Genomic DNA, 14,112 nt, shown 5'->3' with positions numbered 1-14,112 from the left:
ATCTCATAGGCACTAGGTGGTGCTGTTCCAAAACTGTGCAGGTACCCTCAAGTCCTGAAGGCTATGATACATACTAAGTTTGGTTTGAATAGGCTAAAGCGTTACAGAGATATAACCTCACGTCCATTTCAGTGTGCTCACTGTCAATTCCGTGTGCGCGTTATTCAAGAACGGTTTGACTAATCAACTTTACTTTGTTAAGTTTTTGTCGGCATGGTCTGAAGATGATCTAATTTCCATTAAAATTCAGACGAATGAACTAGAAGGAGTTTGAAAAAGAATGTTTTTCAGAAAATTCAAAATGGCGGACAGCAGGTTTGGCCAACCATGGCACAATTGGTATCATTGTTCTTGGCAAGACCCAAGGAATCAGTTAAGACCATTCTCATGACTGTAGGCGAAAGGAGTCAAAAGCTATTAGCATTTTTTAAAATTGCATTATAATTTTTGGCGCTGTTCCGAAACTGTGCAGGTACCTTCAAATTACAATGGCTATGACATATACTAAGTTTGGTCTGAATAGGCTAAAGCGTTAAGGAGATTTTCATTTGCACATTATTCCAGAACAGTTTCACTGATCAACTTGAATTCCATAACTTTTTATCAGCGTGGTCTGAAAATGATGGCTTTTGATTTTCATGAAAATCTAGGAGGAATTCGAAAAAGTAGTTTTTTTTTTTTTTTCTCAGAAAATTCAAAATGGCTGACAGCAGGTTTGGCCAACCATAGCATAATTGGCATCATTGTTCTCGGCATGACCCAAGGAATTTATTAAGACCAGGCTCGTGACAATTAGCAAAATTAGTAAAAAGCTATTACAAATTTTTTTGAAATTGTATTATAATTTTTGAGTTGAAACTTTACGTTCAGGGAATTGTGCCAATGGCACGTACCGGTTTTCATAATGACACCCCAAAACATTCGTAAAATACAGCATTTTACTTCTAAGTTCAAAATGGCAGACACCCAAAATGGCCAACACAGGAAAATTTCATATCATATTTGATTCTGTATGCCCCACAAAATCTAAAGAGACCAGTTTCATTATTTTACGACAAACGATTATCATAGCAAAACATGCAAACCTTTGTCGGAAAAAAAAAATATATATATATCAAGCACAAATATGCTTTCTTCATATCTCATGAGCACTAGGTGATGCTGTTCCGAAACTGTGCAGGTACTCTCAAGTCATGATGCCCATGACATACTAAGTTTGGTCTGAATATGCTAAAGGGTCACAGAGATATAGCCTCACAGCTATTTCAGCATACTCGCTGTCGAATTTGTTTGCACATTATACGAGAACAGTTTGACTAATCAACTTGAAATCCATAATTTTTTGTCGGCATGGTCCGAAGATGAACTGAATCGATTTTGATGAAAATCGGACGAATAGTCTATGAGGAATTTCATAAGTATGCTTTTCAGAAAATTCAAAATGGCAGAAAATCTGATCGGGTGGAAATTGAAACCATGGTATGTATTCGGAAAAAGGAATTTTGTTTCTAGCCCATACAGTTCAAAAGGTATTAGCATAAACAATTTTGAGCTGTTGGTGGCACTATAGGGTTTGAGACAGCAGCTCCAAATTTGCTATGGTAACATTTCAGACTGTCCCCTAGCTGTGTGCCAAATTTCATAACATTCCTATGTATGGTTCTATGGGCTGCTATAGACTCAAGAGCTAGAAGCAGAATAATAATAATAATAATAATAAGAAGAAGAAGAAGCATAATAATATTAAGAAGAAGAAGAAACATAGAATAACAATAGGGTGCCTATGCACCTTTGGTGCTTGGCCTCCTAATAATAATAGGAACACTAATGATTACAATATGTGCCTATAATAATAATAATAATAATAATAATAATAATAACACATTTTATGCATATGCAAGGAGCTTTATAGAAACAAAACATCTGATAAAATAAAATAAATAACCACTGAACGAATATTTATACATAAGGCAAGACAATGAAGAATACAACTTGGTACAATGCATGCTGTTTGTTATTTGTACTACAGTGTGCTGGGGAGGTCAAGCGCAGGGAAGGGTGCTCTAGTATTTCACAGTTTTTTCATCAGTCTGACAGAAAAGGTGACAAGACCAGAGGTGCACTTCACATCTTTTATTGTTGAGCACAATCTGCCTTTTCAGGTGTGCAAACACACCGGAAAGCTGTTTAGGAAAATGTTTCCTAACTCTGATATAGCCAAACACTATGCTTGTTCAACAACCAATAGTCAGCAGCCATAGTCAATAAGGCACATAGTTGTACAAGTACATCTGTACCGAAAAAAAAGCAATTATGGTATATGAGAGCAATGATATAATGTGTGAGAAGGAATGTGCCATAGTCACAGTCACATTACTACTTTGAGCAAAGTTCTAAACAAAGATCTTAAAGTTTTTCAAGAGTTCTGCAGGGTTGCTCAGCAGAGAGTACAAAAACATTGTCCTAAATGCTGACTTTTTTTAGGCAAAGGATAGAAACACTTACTACACCAGTGGCCAGCCTTTCTGCCATATTTTGAGACCAAGAGTAAGACACACAATGTCACACAATGTTTTGACAAATAATAATTTAATTTTTCAAAACAAGGCATCTGTCCTCCACAGGTTGGATGAAGGGATAGGAGAGCTTATGCATAACATAGTGAGAATATTTATTGACACAAAGGTTTTAAGAGAACAAAATAATTTGGAGATAGACATGAGCAACCCTGAAATTCACTGCCCAGATGAAAAGCTTTTTATCAGGTATCTGGCTGGATAATTAACAAACAAGGATGCACAAGAGATCCCCCTCACAAGATACAGCAGTTCTTCAAAAATGCCAGAGTACTCTATGTGAAAGGCTTTCAAAAAATCTTAGAGCAGATCTTGAAAAATCTTTCAGTGGTCAATACAGAGAGCCAAGAAGAAGTGAGCCCAGAGCAGACTGTGACTATGGCTGAACGATTTCCAAACATGATGAAAGAATGCAGAGAACATCTCCATTTGGAAGTCTTGGATTACTTGTCAACTAACCTTGAGGGACTTGTCCCAAACTATAAAAGTATACCAATTGATGAATTCTGGGGAAGCTGTCCAAAGTAAAATCTACAAGCATAGGGCAGTTGAGATTCAGGGAACTCTGCCATTTGATGAAGTTGCTTTTGGCGCTACCAAATTCTGATGTAGAAAGTGCATTTAGCATGGTCTGTAACAAAGCCAGAATTCAGATAGATACAGATAGTCTTTAAATAATAATTTTGTTCTACATAAAATGTCATTGCTTCATTAAAATTTCAAGGGGCCAGGGATGGGTCGGGAAAGGGCAACCTCCATGAACCTCCATTTGTCTGGGGTGGGATGTCCGAGTATTACTGTTTTTCTTGTGAAATCCTACTCTGGTCATTGATCCTCTTACAGAAACAGACTTAGGAAAACACATCACTGGAAGTTTCCTGGCAATTTATCTCTGCCGTTTTGAATGACTTCAAAAGAGCATTACTAATGTCTGCTGGATGGGATTCAGACACCAAGCTTGTGTTTGTCTCACAGTATAACATACCAGTGAAACAGTAGACTCATTCTTAATGCTCTGTTTTGCCTCAGCACCACTTGGATAGGCCTAATGATTTCTCTTTGTAATCACTTTGAGAGGTTGGGCAATTCGCACAGAGACTGTAGTATTTCAGGGCTTTAAAATGTTATATATTTTTTGGTGTTTATTTTTCTGGATGTTAGTCAATTAAAGTCGTATTATAATCATTTAGTAGGCTTCACCTAAAGCCATCATGATTAGCATTCAGGTAATTGATCCTAACCAAAGCACTACAGCCTAAATTTTTCATTGGCTTTGTTTAAATAAAGCAGTAGTTGGAGCACGTAGGCTATTTTCTCTCTCTATCTCTCTCTCTCTCTATCTCTCTCTCACTTTGTCTCTCTCACTCTCCAGCATTGTGCTTCTGCTTGTTTTTTGTTCTTTCCTTTACTTTAAAAAACAGTGAACGACAGATATAAATGAACTACACAAGTTGTAAAAAGCTGAGAGCGAGTGAGAGTGAGTGGAACGCCATGGCCACAGAGGCCAGCAGGGAGACGCTGTCTCTTAGGCATGGCATCAGGTGTGTGCCAGACAGTGGAGCACAAGTGGAGGAGGTACTGTTAGTGGTGGGAGAGAGGGTCAACAGTGAAACTATCTACTTTGCCTCCCAAATGAACAAAACAGTGATGGTGTTCCTGAGACAACAGAAAATGCTGTAAAATTGAAAATATCAAGAAATTCAGACTATTAATTTAAAACCGGACAGTTTTATAAATAACCCTGTAGATGATAATATAATAATATCAGATCAACAATTACAATCTTTTACTCCCCTTGAAGAGACTGAACTAATTTTACTAATTTCATCATCAAAATCATCAACCTGTATACTAGATCCTTTACCTACTTGTTTCCTCAAACAGATAATTCCTGTAATAATTAAACCTCTTTTAAAGATAATCAATTCTTCCCTTAGCATTGGCTATGTACCTAAATCTTTTAAATTAGCAGTTATCAAGCCCTTGATTAAAAAACCTGACCTTGACCCCTGTCAGCTGTCTAACTATAGACCAATATCAAACCTCCCCTTTATCTCCAAGGTCCTAGAAAAGGTTGTAGCACAGCAGCTATGCTCATACTTACATAGGAATAACATTCATGAAATGTATCAGTCAGGATTTAGGCCTCATCATAGCACAGAGACAGCACTGGTAAAAGTTGTAAATGACTTACTACTGGGCTCTGATCAGGGTTGTGTCTCCTTGCTTGTGCTGCTTGACCTTAGTGCAGCTTTTGATACCATTGATCATGCTATTCTCCTCGATAGACTGGAAAATGTAGTAGCCATTAAGGGAACTGTCCTTTCCTGGCTGAGGTCTTATTTGACTGATCGTTATCAGTTTGTAAACGTAAATGGCGACTTCTCTTCACATACTAAGGTAAAGTTTGGTGTTCCACAAGGTTCTGTTTTAGGCCCATTGCTCTTTTCTTTATTTTAGCCTACCTCTGGGCAAAATTATCTGTAAACATAGTATTAGCTTCCACACACAGTTGTATGTTTCAGCAAAGCCAGATGACAGACACCAGCTTAATAAAGTTGAGGAATGTGTAAAAGACATTAGAAACTGGATGCTTATTAACTTTCTCTTACTTATTTCTGACAAGACAGAAGTACTTGTACTACACATGCAGCTAGAAGTAAGCTTTCTGATTACATAATAACTCTGGATGGCCTTTCTGTTTCATCGTGTGCAGCAGTAAAAAACCTTGGTGTGATTATCGACTCTAGTCTTTCTTTTGAAGCTCATGTAGATAATATCACTAGGATTGCTTTCTTTCATCTCAGAAATATTGCTAAAATAAGAAATATATGGTCAAAACACAATGCAGAAAAATTAGTTCATGCTTTTGTTACCTCTAGGTTGGATTATTGTAATGCCTTACTGTCTGGATGCTCCAGTAGATGCATAAACAAGCTCCAGTTAGTCCATAATGCAGCAGCAAGAATCCTTACTAGAATCAGAAGATATGACCACATCACTCCTATCTTATCGACACTGCATTGGCTCCCAATCAAATTTCGTATTGATTATAAAATACTACTATTGACCTATAAAGCACTAAATGGTCTCGCGCCACAGTACCTGAGTGAACTTTTGGTCTTTTAAGATCCGCCACGCCTACTCAGATCAAAAGGTGCAGGCTATTTGTTGGTACCTCGAATAGTGCGTGCTACAGCTGGGGGGTAGAGCTTTCTCTTACAAAGCCCCACAGTTATGGATCAGCCTTCTACTTAGTGTTCAGGGCTCAGACAGAGTCTCAGTGTTTAAGTCTAGGCTGAAAACATATTTGTTTAGTCAAGCCTTTAGTGAATAGTTTTCTTAGGTACAGGGGAAGGTCTGGAGGGTTCACAGGCATAGAGTGTTGTGGTGAACTGGGATGTTTGGATGCTGTCGCCCCCCCACTCTCACGCGTTCACTCAGGTTTGTTGAGGGTGGAGTGGCTGGCTGACTTATGTCCCAGGGTGCCCTCATGTCTGTGTTAGCTTCTGGCTCTCCCTTTTAGTTATGCTGTCATAGCTAGTCCTGCCGGAGTCCCAGCTTGCACTCTGCACGCAAAGTAATCATTACCTTAACCATTAGAGGACAAAAGCTTACCTAACAATCTCTCCCTGTCTCTCCATTTCTCTATCTCCCCCTCACTCTCTGTCGAGCTACACATGCTACTTCTGAGATGCCAGTGATTCTGACCCCTTCTGCTCCTCCTCGCTGCCTGACCCATCCTGATACAAACACCTTCGTACTCAGGACTCCATCAGTGGACGGTGATAGATTTTAACCAACTGGACTTCTTGCAAAAACTGTGATGAATTTATTGGTTGCACAATTGCACTATTTGTATACATATAGTACATACATATAGTATACAATAATAGAAGAGATTTATTTATAATTGCACTATCCGTTGCGCCCAGATGAGGATGGGTTCCTTTTTGAGCCTGGTTCCTCTCAAGGTTTCTTCCTCATATCATCTCAGGAAGTTTTTCCTTGCCACCGCCGCCTCTGGCTTGCTCATTAGGGATAAATTCACATATTTACAATATATATATATATATATATATATATATATATATTTGTGAATCCATTTATTTCTGTAAAGCTGCTTTGTGACAATGTCCATTGTTAAAAGTGCTATACAAATAAAATTGAATTGAATTGAATATTGCCCTTCTGTAAGGCCCCCAGTAGTCCCATTATGTACCACCCACTGTCACACCAAATGTTAGCATTTCACAGAATTGATGGTTAGGCAATAGAATAAAGGGCACAGATTTGTCAATTTCGGTCTGAATATGAGATGTTAGAGCCATCACTTCACCTTTGTTCATCCTTGAAGTTTTTCTTTGCCATCAACCATGATGGTAAAATATCAAAGGCTACACAGGGAGAATGTGCAGCTTTCCAAACTACAGTAGCCCATCCCTGACATGCTCTGTGCCATTTGATTTATTTGTTCCACCTTGGTTGTTTAGATCCAATTAAGGAGCTAATTGTGGGGATCATGGAGGATTGCATTGTTGTAAAAATACAGAGTGCATGGCTAATTGCCACAGCAGCTGCCAGTGTTTATGAAAAGCCTGGCAGATCCAGATGAATGGAGAGACATTCTCATCTTGCTCAATAATGTAGACCCTGATATGTATGTGTGTGTGTTTTGGCCCTGGTATGAAGCCAGGTGAGTGAACACAGCCATAAGATTTCAAAACTACTTGTAATTCCAGGGCTGATCAGAGCCACACAGCCACAGAAATAATTATCACCTCCAAATGCTCTCTTTCTCTTATGTTCTCTTTGAGTCCCCCTGTAGACACACAGCCTAGTGGATGACACTTGTGGTGAGCATGTGGTGAGACTCAGACAGGAATTGGGAAAGCAGCCAAGATGTGAATCTTACGACTAACCATAACTAAATGATCTCACTATTTTCTAGATGGGGGCATTTGAAACAAGGTATGCAATTCTGAATGAACACTCTGGGTGTAGACATATTGTTAATCTGTGGCAGGCAATTTATGATGTATGATTTCATAGGACCATCAAGAACATCCAAATAAATGTTCTAAACATCAGAGCATTCTGCCCAGTTTGTACATTTAAAAACAGCAACTTATTGTTGTAATGGAGAGACTTGGCCCCATGTTGAAAGATTCACATTGATATGTGGAAAGAGTAGCCAGTCGAACAGAGTGGCCTGTCAAGCATGCAGAGGAAATCAGCTGGAAATGGGACCTAGAACTGGCCTTAAATGAAACATCTCTAGTAAGTTTGGTTTAGTCACCCTGGATCATCTCAGCAATTTCTCTTTGGATTCTGTTGACTTTTTGTTTGAGCTCTGGGGTAGTGGTGCAGTGGTGTTGACTGGGAGAGTGACTGCTAATGAGGAGAGGTGTGATGGAAGGAGCTGAGATCTTTCTGCACATCCTCCACCCAACCCACAACTACTCTCTCTCTCTCACTCACTCTCATTAATCAGCCCACAGAAACGTCCGGCTGTGTGGCAGCTTGACTGCTCATTTATTCTGTTTATAATAGCAATGCTGGTGATAAATGTCCCACAGAGTGCGTATGTGCTAAAATATTCATAAATTGGAATGCTTAATTTGCAAATGCAAATTCAATAAATTTCAAAAGCAGTGACAAAGTCATGTTATATTTATGTTAGTATGCAAGACCATGGGTGGGACAATTAATTTGTTTGGTGGTTGCTATTAAGCTATTGTAATTTGTTACTTTTTAATGAAACGCAGATGGAATAGAGACCAACTTGATATTTAATCTTATTGGGTTTTTTTTTTACTCCATGTGTAAGTACTATGTGGCTTTTCTCAGTGTTCTTGGGTTTGGCTTATGCACTCTGTCTCTTCATTGTGTGGTTGCATTGTTGGTGGGCTGGGGTGGCGGATGCATCTCTCAGCGTGAGCCTGCTCAGGTTTGCTCCTCCTGGGGGATGGCTGACTTAGCCCAGATGGCACAGGACAGCAGCAGAGAAAAAGGAGCTCCCTTTAGCCTGACCGACTGTACCATGCCCAAGGTGAGAGCACATGTCCCATGCCAGCCCTGCTCCATGGCACATGCCCACTGTGTAACTCCCTCCTGCCCATGCCATTGAGGGAGAAAATATCACTTCAAAGTCAGTTTGAGGGGAAAAGAAGCAAACACCTCCCAGACAGTCTATTTCAGCTGGGCTTCGTAAAGTGAATGAAACATGAATCCAATTTAATGGAAATTATTTGTGGTTGGCTGTGCAGCTCAGATTTCAATTTTCTGTATTATGTAAGGGAATATTTGTCATTGTTCTTCCCTATTTCCTCTGTTTTCATTTAGAACGTTTTATAATTGCAAGCCAAAATAGCACAGTTTTACAATGCCTGGATATCCCACTGTGTTTCGTACTTTCACTCTCTGTTATCTGTATCTTTCTCTTCTGCCCAAATGACTTTGATCTAAAATTGGCCCCATTAAATACTTGTATACAGTAATTTTACAGTAATTTACAGGACTTTGAACATATTGAAGGGCCTTATACCTGCTTACACTTTTATCCTCTGCTTTCTTCTTCCCCTGAAACAATGAGCATATGGCAAGCATGCTCATTGAATTCTCTAACGAAAAGAACGATATTCCAATTCCTGCATCTTGTCATCACTAGATCCCAGGGCACAGGCTCATATCTGCCACACACACACACACACACACACACACATTATATATATATATATATATATATATATATATATATTCACTGTTAAAAAAATTAAAGGAACACTTTGAAGACACATCAGATCTCAATGGGGAAAAATATCATGCTGGATATCTATACTGATATGGACTTGGTAATGTGTTAGGAACGAAAGGATGCCACATCATTTGATGGAAATGAACATTTTCAACATACAGAGGGCTGAATTCACCTGAAGACACCCCAAAAATCAAAGTGAAAAAATGATGCAGCAGGCTAGTCCATTTTGCTGAAATTTCATTGCAGCAACTCAAAATGGTATTCAGTAGTTTGTATGGCCCTCACGTGCTTGTATGCATGCCTGACAATGTCGGGGCATGCTCCTAATGAGACGACAGATGGTGTCCTGGGGTATTTCCTCCCAGATCTGGACCAGGGCATCACTGAGCTCCTGGACAGTCTGAGGTGCAACCTGGCGGCGTCGAATGGACCGAAACATAATGTCCCAGAGGTGTTCTATTGGATTTAGGTCAGGAGAGCGTTGGGGGCCATTCAATGGTATCAATTCCTTCATCCTCCAGGAACTGCCTGCATACTCTCGCCATATGAGGCCGGGCATTGTTGTGCACCAGGAGGAACCCAGGACCCACTGCACCAGCGTAGGGTCTGACAATGGGTCCAATGATTTCATCCCGATACCTAATGGCAGTCAGGGTGCCATTGTCTAGCCTGTAGAGGTCTGTGCATCCCTCCATGGATATGCCTCCCCAGACCATCACTGACCCACCACCAAACCGGTCATGCTGAACGATGTTACAGGCAGCATAACGTTCTCCGCGGCTTCTCCAGACCCTTTCACTTCTGTCACATGTGCTCAGGGTGAACCTGCTCTCATCTGTGAAAAGCACAGGGCACCAGTGGCGGACCTGCCAATTCTGGTGTTCAATGGCAAATGCCAATCAAGCTCCACGGTGCCGGGCAGTGAGCACAGGGCCCACTAGAGGATGTTGGGCCCTCAGGCCACCCTCATGAAGTCTGTTTCTGATTGTTTGGTCAGAGACATTCACACCAGTGGCCTGCTGGAGGTCATTTTGTAGGGCTCTGGCAGTGCTTATCCTGTTCCTCCTTGCACAAAGGAGCAGATTCCAGTGATGGGTTAAGGACCTTCTACGGCCCTCTCCAGCTCTCCTAGAGTAACTGCCTGTCTACTGTCAAAAACTCCTAGGGGGCGCTCATCCTCGGTCCACCAGAACACCCCTCTCAGGAGGCTTTTCCAGACTCGGGTGACCTTGGACGACCAGGTTCTTTGCCCATTGAAGTGCTTGGTTGGTGTATCGGGACAACATGAACCTCAGCCATTCCCTCTCTTCTGGCTTGGGGTTCACCAGGCTGTAGCAGGAATCCAGTGACTTCAAAAGTAGCCGGGGTGTCTACGGGGATCCCCTCTCGTTTTTCCTGCTGCATCCATGTAGTGGCGAAGTAATCTGTGAAGAAGGAGAGGCCGAAGCGGTTTAGCTTTTTATTTAAAAGGCATTGGCCAACAAATCTGAAACATGAGTCAGGAGACGTAAACAGTAAACAGGCGGAGGTCAGGCGATGACACAACAGACACATGAAAACCCGGAAGTATGCGCCATAGGCTGCAAGGTGCTATGCATGCTGAGAGCTTCTGCATGCAGTGCTCAGCGTGAGGGGGAAAAAATGTGACAAATTGGAACTATATAATTTTAACCGCCCCATACAGTCACTATTATCACTCCTTTATCTGAGAATGTATAGAGTAATAATAGCAAACATTGTCTGGCAGTGCAATGGTGAACAGTTTTAAGACATGAAGTTCTATGTTCTGCTCTCTCCCTGGACATCAGAGAGGACATAAGCAATTCATGCTCTTGTTGGTGTACTGTTAGAATCCAACACTCTTCAATTTATAAATAACCTACACTGTATATTATAAAATAACCTACAGAAAAAAAGTGTTAATAATAATAAAAATTGTATTGTTTATAATGTATGCTGGGGGGGGGGGGGGGGGGGGGGGTTAATAATAATAAAAATTGTATCGTTTATAATGTATGCTGATGTATTCTCCACCAAAATATGTACGAGATTAGCAGATCAGCTCAGAAGGGGAAATTTGTACACTTAATATTTTAATAGCTGATCAACTATTCGTCCAGCGATAAGTTGAAACGAGTGTATTTATTAATGGCCACCGGCAACAATATCCTAAATATAGTGAAACACTATATTAAGAGCACAGTAACAAGATCGGCAGTTTAAGGCAATAAATTTGAAGCACAGAGACACAGGACACAGGACACTGGCCTTTAAAAATCAGACGAGACTTTATTACTATTCTAAAACACAGAAACTAATCTAACACACACACACACACACGTAAACAGGGGTGAAAATGGCTTTGAAAAGATAGTGAATGAAATTCCAAGTTTCTAGCAGTTTCTCAGACCATGACCCGAATGAACCGTCAACTTATCAGTTTAATTTAACATTCGCTTCGTTTAGAAGGGCTTTAAACTTGTATTAAATGCACCAGTTCAGCGAAAATCTGGAGGTACTATACTTGCGTTTGTGTTACCAGGGATTCCCTCATCGCGTTGTCGTTTGGAAGGAGTTTCTGGCGATGTTGATTGGTCGTCGGTCTGGTTGGTCTTATGTAGTGTCTCGAAAGACCAATGGGGAAGATAAACAGAGTGAGGCGCGAACCCAGGGGAGTCTCGTAGACGGGTTGCAAAACTCTGATGAATGGTTCACAGAGGTGCGAAGGCGAGAGTTGGAAGCTTTGCAAGAACCAGTCTGGATGCTGAGTCTCGGAGCAAGCGTGATCTCCTCGTGATGAACTTCTAAAGCTCTTGGTTGATGAGACTTCCTTCAGATGTGGATGGAGACTCTTGCAACGATGTGTTGGACTCTCTCAAAGATGGATTGGATGAGATTCCTGCAGAGATGTGTTGGATGAGACTCCGAGTTTCCTTTGTGTCAGGGGGTTTTAACCCTTTCCACACCCTTTCCAAACAAAAATAATCCCAGATTCCTATTTAATAAATAACTAGGAAAAGACTTCCACAGAAGCATACATACCACAAGTAAGTAATTGCAATGATTTTATGAATTTTGAAAATTATTAATTCAAAATTGAAATTATTCGGGAAAAAATTACGACTATTAACTTAAAATCAGCCAATTTGATAACAACCCTGTAGATGACAATATAATCACATCAGATCAGAGATTAGAATCCTTTAATCCCCTCCAAAAGGCCAAACTAATTTCCTCTTCAAAATTATCAACTTGTGTACTGGATCCCCTTCCTACACATTTCCTCAAACAGATACTCACACAAGCCACTGAACCTAAAAAAACAAATAATCAGGTCTTCCCTTAGCCCTGGCTATGTACCTAAATTCTTTAAACTAGCAGTTATCAAGCCCCTGATTAAAAACCCACCCTTGAGCCCTGTCAGCTGTCCAGCCATAGGCTAATATCCCATCTCCCCTTTATTTCCAAGATCCTAGAAAAGGTTATAGTTAGGCTTATACTTCTATAGGAATAACATTCATGAAATCTATCAGTCAGGATTTAGGCCTCATTACAGTACTGAGACAGAACTGGCTAAAGTGGTAATTGACCTACTACTATCCTCTAATCAGAGTTGTGTCTTGTTGCTTGTGTTGCTTGACCTCAGTGCAGCTTTTGATACCATCGATCGTTATATTCTCCTTGATAGACCTAATCTCCTTGATAGAGTTAAGGGAATGGCCCAGTCAGGCTCAGCCAGGCTCAGGTCTTATTTGACTGATCATTATCAATTTGTAAATGTAAAGGGTGACTTCTCTATACATACTAAATTAAAGTTTGGTGTTCCACAATGCTACCTCTGGGTACAATTATTCTTAAGCATAGTATTAACGTCCACTGTGATGACACACAGTTATGTGTTTCAACAAAACCAGATAAGACACACCTCCTCCACTTCCTGCCACTTAATTCTGACAAGACAGAAGTATTTCTACAGGAAATACTGTACAGGACAACAGGCAGCTAGAAGCAAGCTTTCTGATTAGATAGTAACTGTGGATGGTCTTTCAGTTATATCATGTCCAGCAGTAGACCTTGGTGTGGTTATTGACTCCAGTCTTTCATTTGAAGCTCATGTAGATAATAATACTAGGATAGCCTTTTTTTTAATCTCAGAAATATTGTCAAGATAAGAAATATAATGTCACTACATGATGCAGAAAAACTAGTTCATGCTTTTGTTACCTGTAAGTTGGGCTATTGCTGTCTGGATGTTCTAGTAGGTGTATAAACAAGCTTGGGCAAGTGGTGGATCAATGGTTGAGGTTCTGGTTACTGATCAAAAGGTTGGGGGTTCAACCCCCAGCACTGTGAAGCTGCCATTGTTGGGCGCTTGAGTGAGTCCCATAACCCTCTCTGCTCCAGGGGTGCCATATCATGGCTGACCTTGCACTCTGACCCAAACTTCCTAACAAGCTGGGATATGTAAAGAAAAGAATTTCAATATGATTTATGTGTGACAAGTAAAGGCTTTTCTTCTCTCTAAAAAGCTCCAGTTAGCCAGAATGCAGTAGCCAGAGTCCTTATTCGAACCAGAAGATATGAACACATTACCCCCATCTTATCCACACTGGATTGGCTCCCAGTAAAATTTCACATTGATTATAAAATACTACTAATGATTTATAAAGCTCTGAATGGTCTCTCGACACAGTACCTGAGTGAACCTTTGGTTGAACAACTCAGGTTTGTTGACGGTGGAGTGGCTAGCTGCTTTATGTCCCAGGGAGCCCTCAT

The sequence above is a fragment of the Pangasianodon hypophthalmus genome, chromosome 3 (assembly GCF_027358585.1).
Source record: "Pangasianodon hypophthalmus isolate fPanHyp1 chromosome 3, fPanHyp1.pri, whole genome shotgun sequence".
In the NCBI taxonomy this organism is placed as follows: domain Eukaryota; kingdom Metazoa; phylum Chordata; class Actinopteri; order Siluriformes; family Pangasiidae; genus Pangasianodon; species Pangasianodon hypophthalmus.
The sequence above is the reverse complement of the archived record's forward strand: the minus strand, read 5'-3'. Positions refer to the sequence as shown.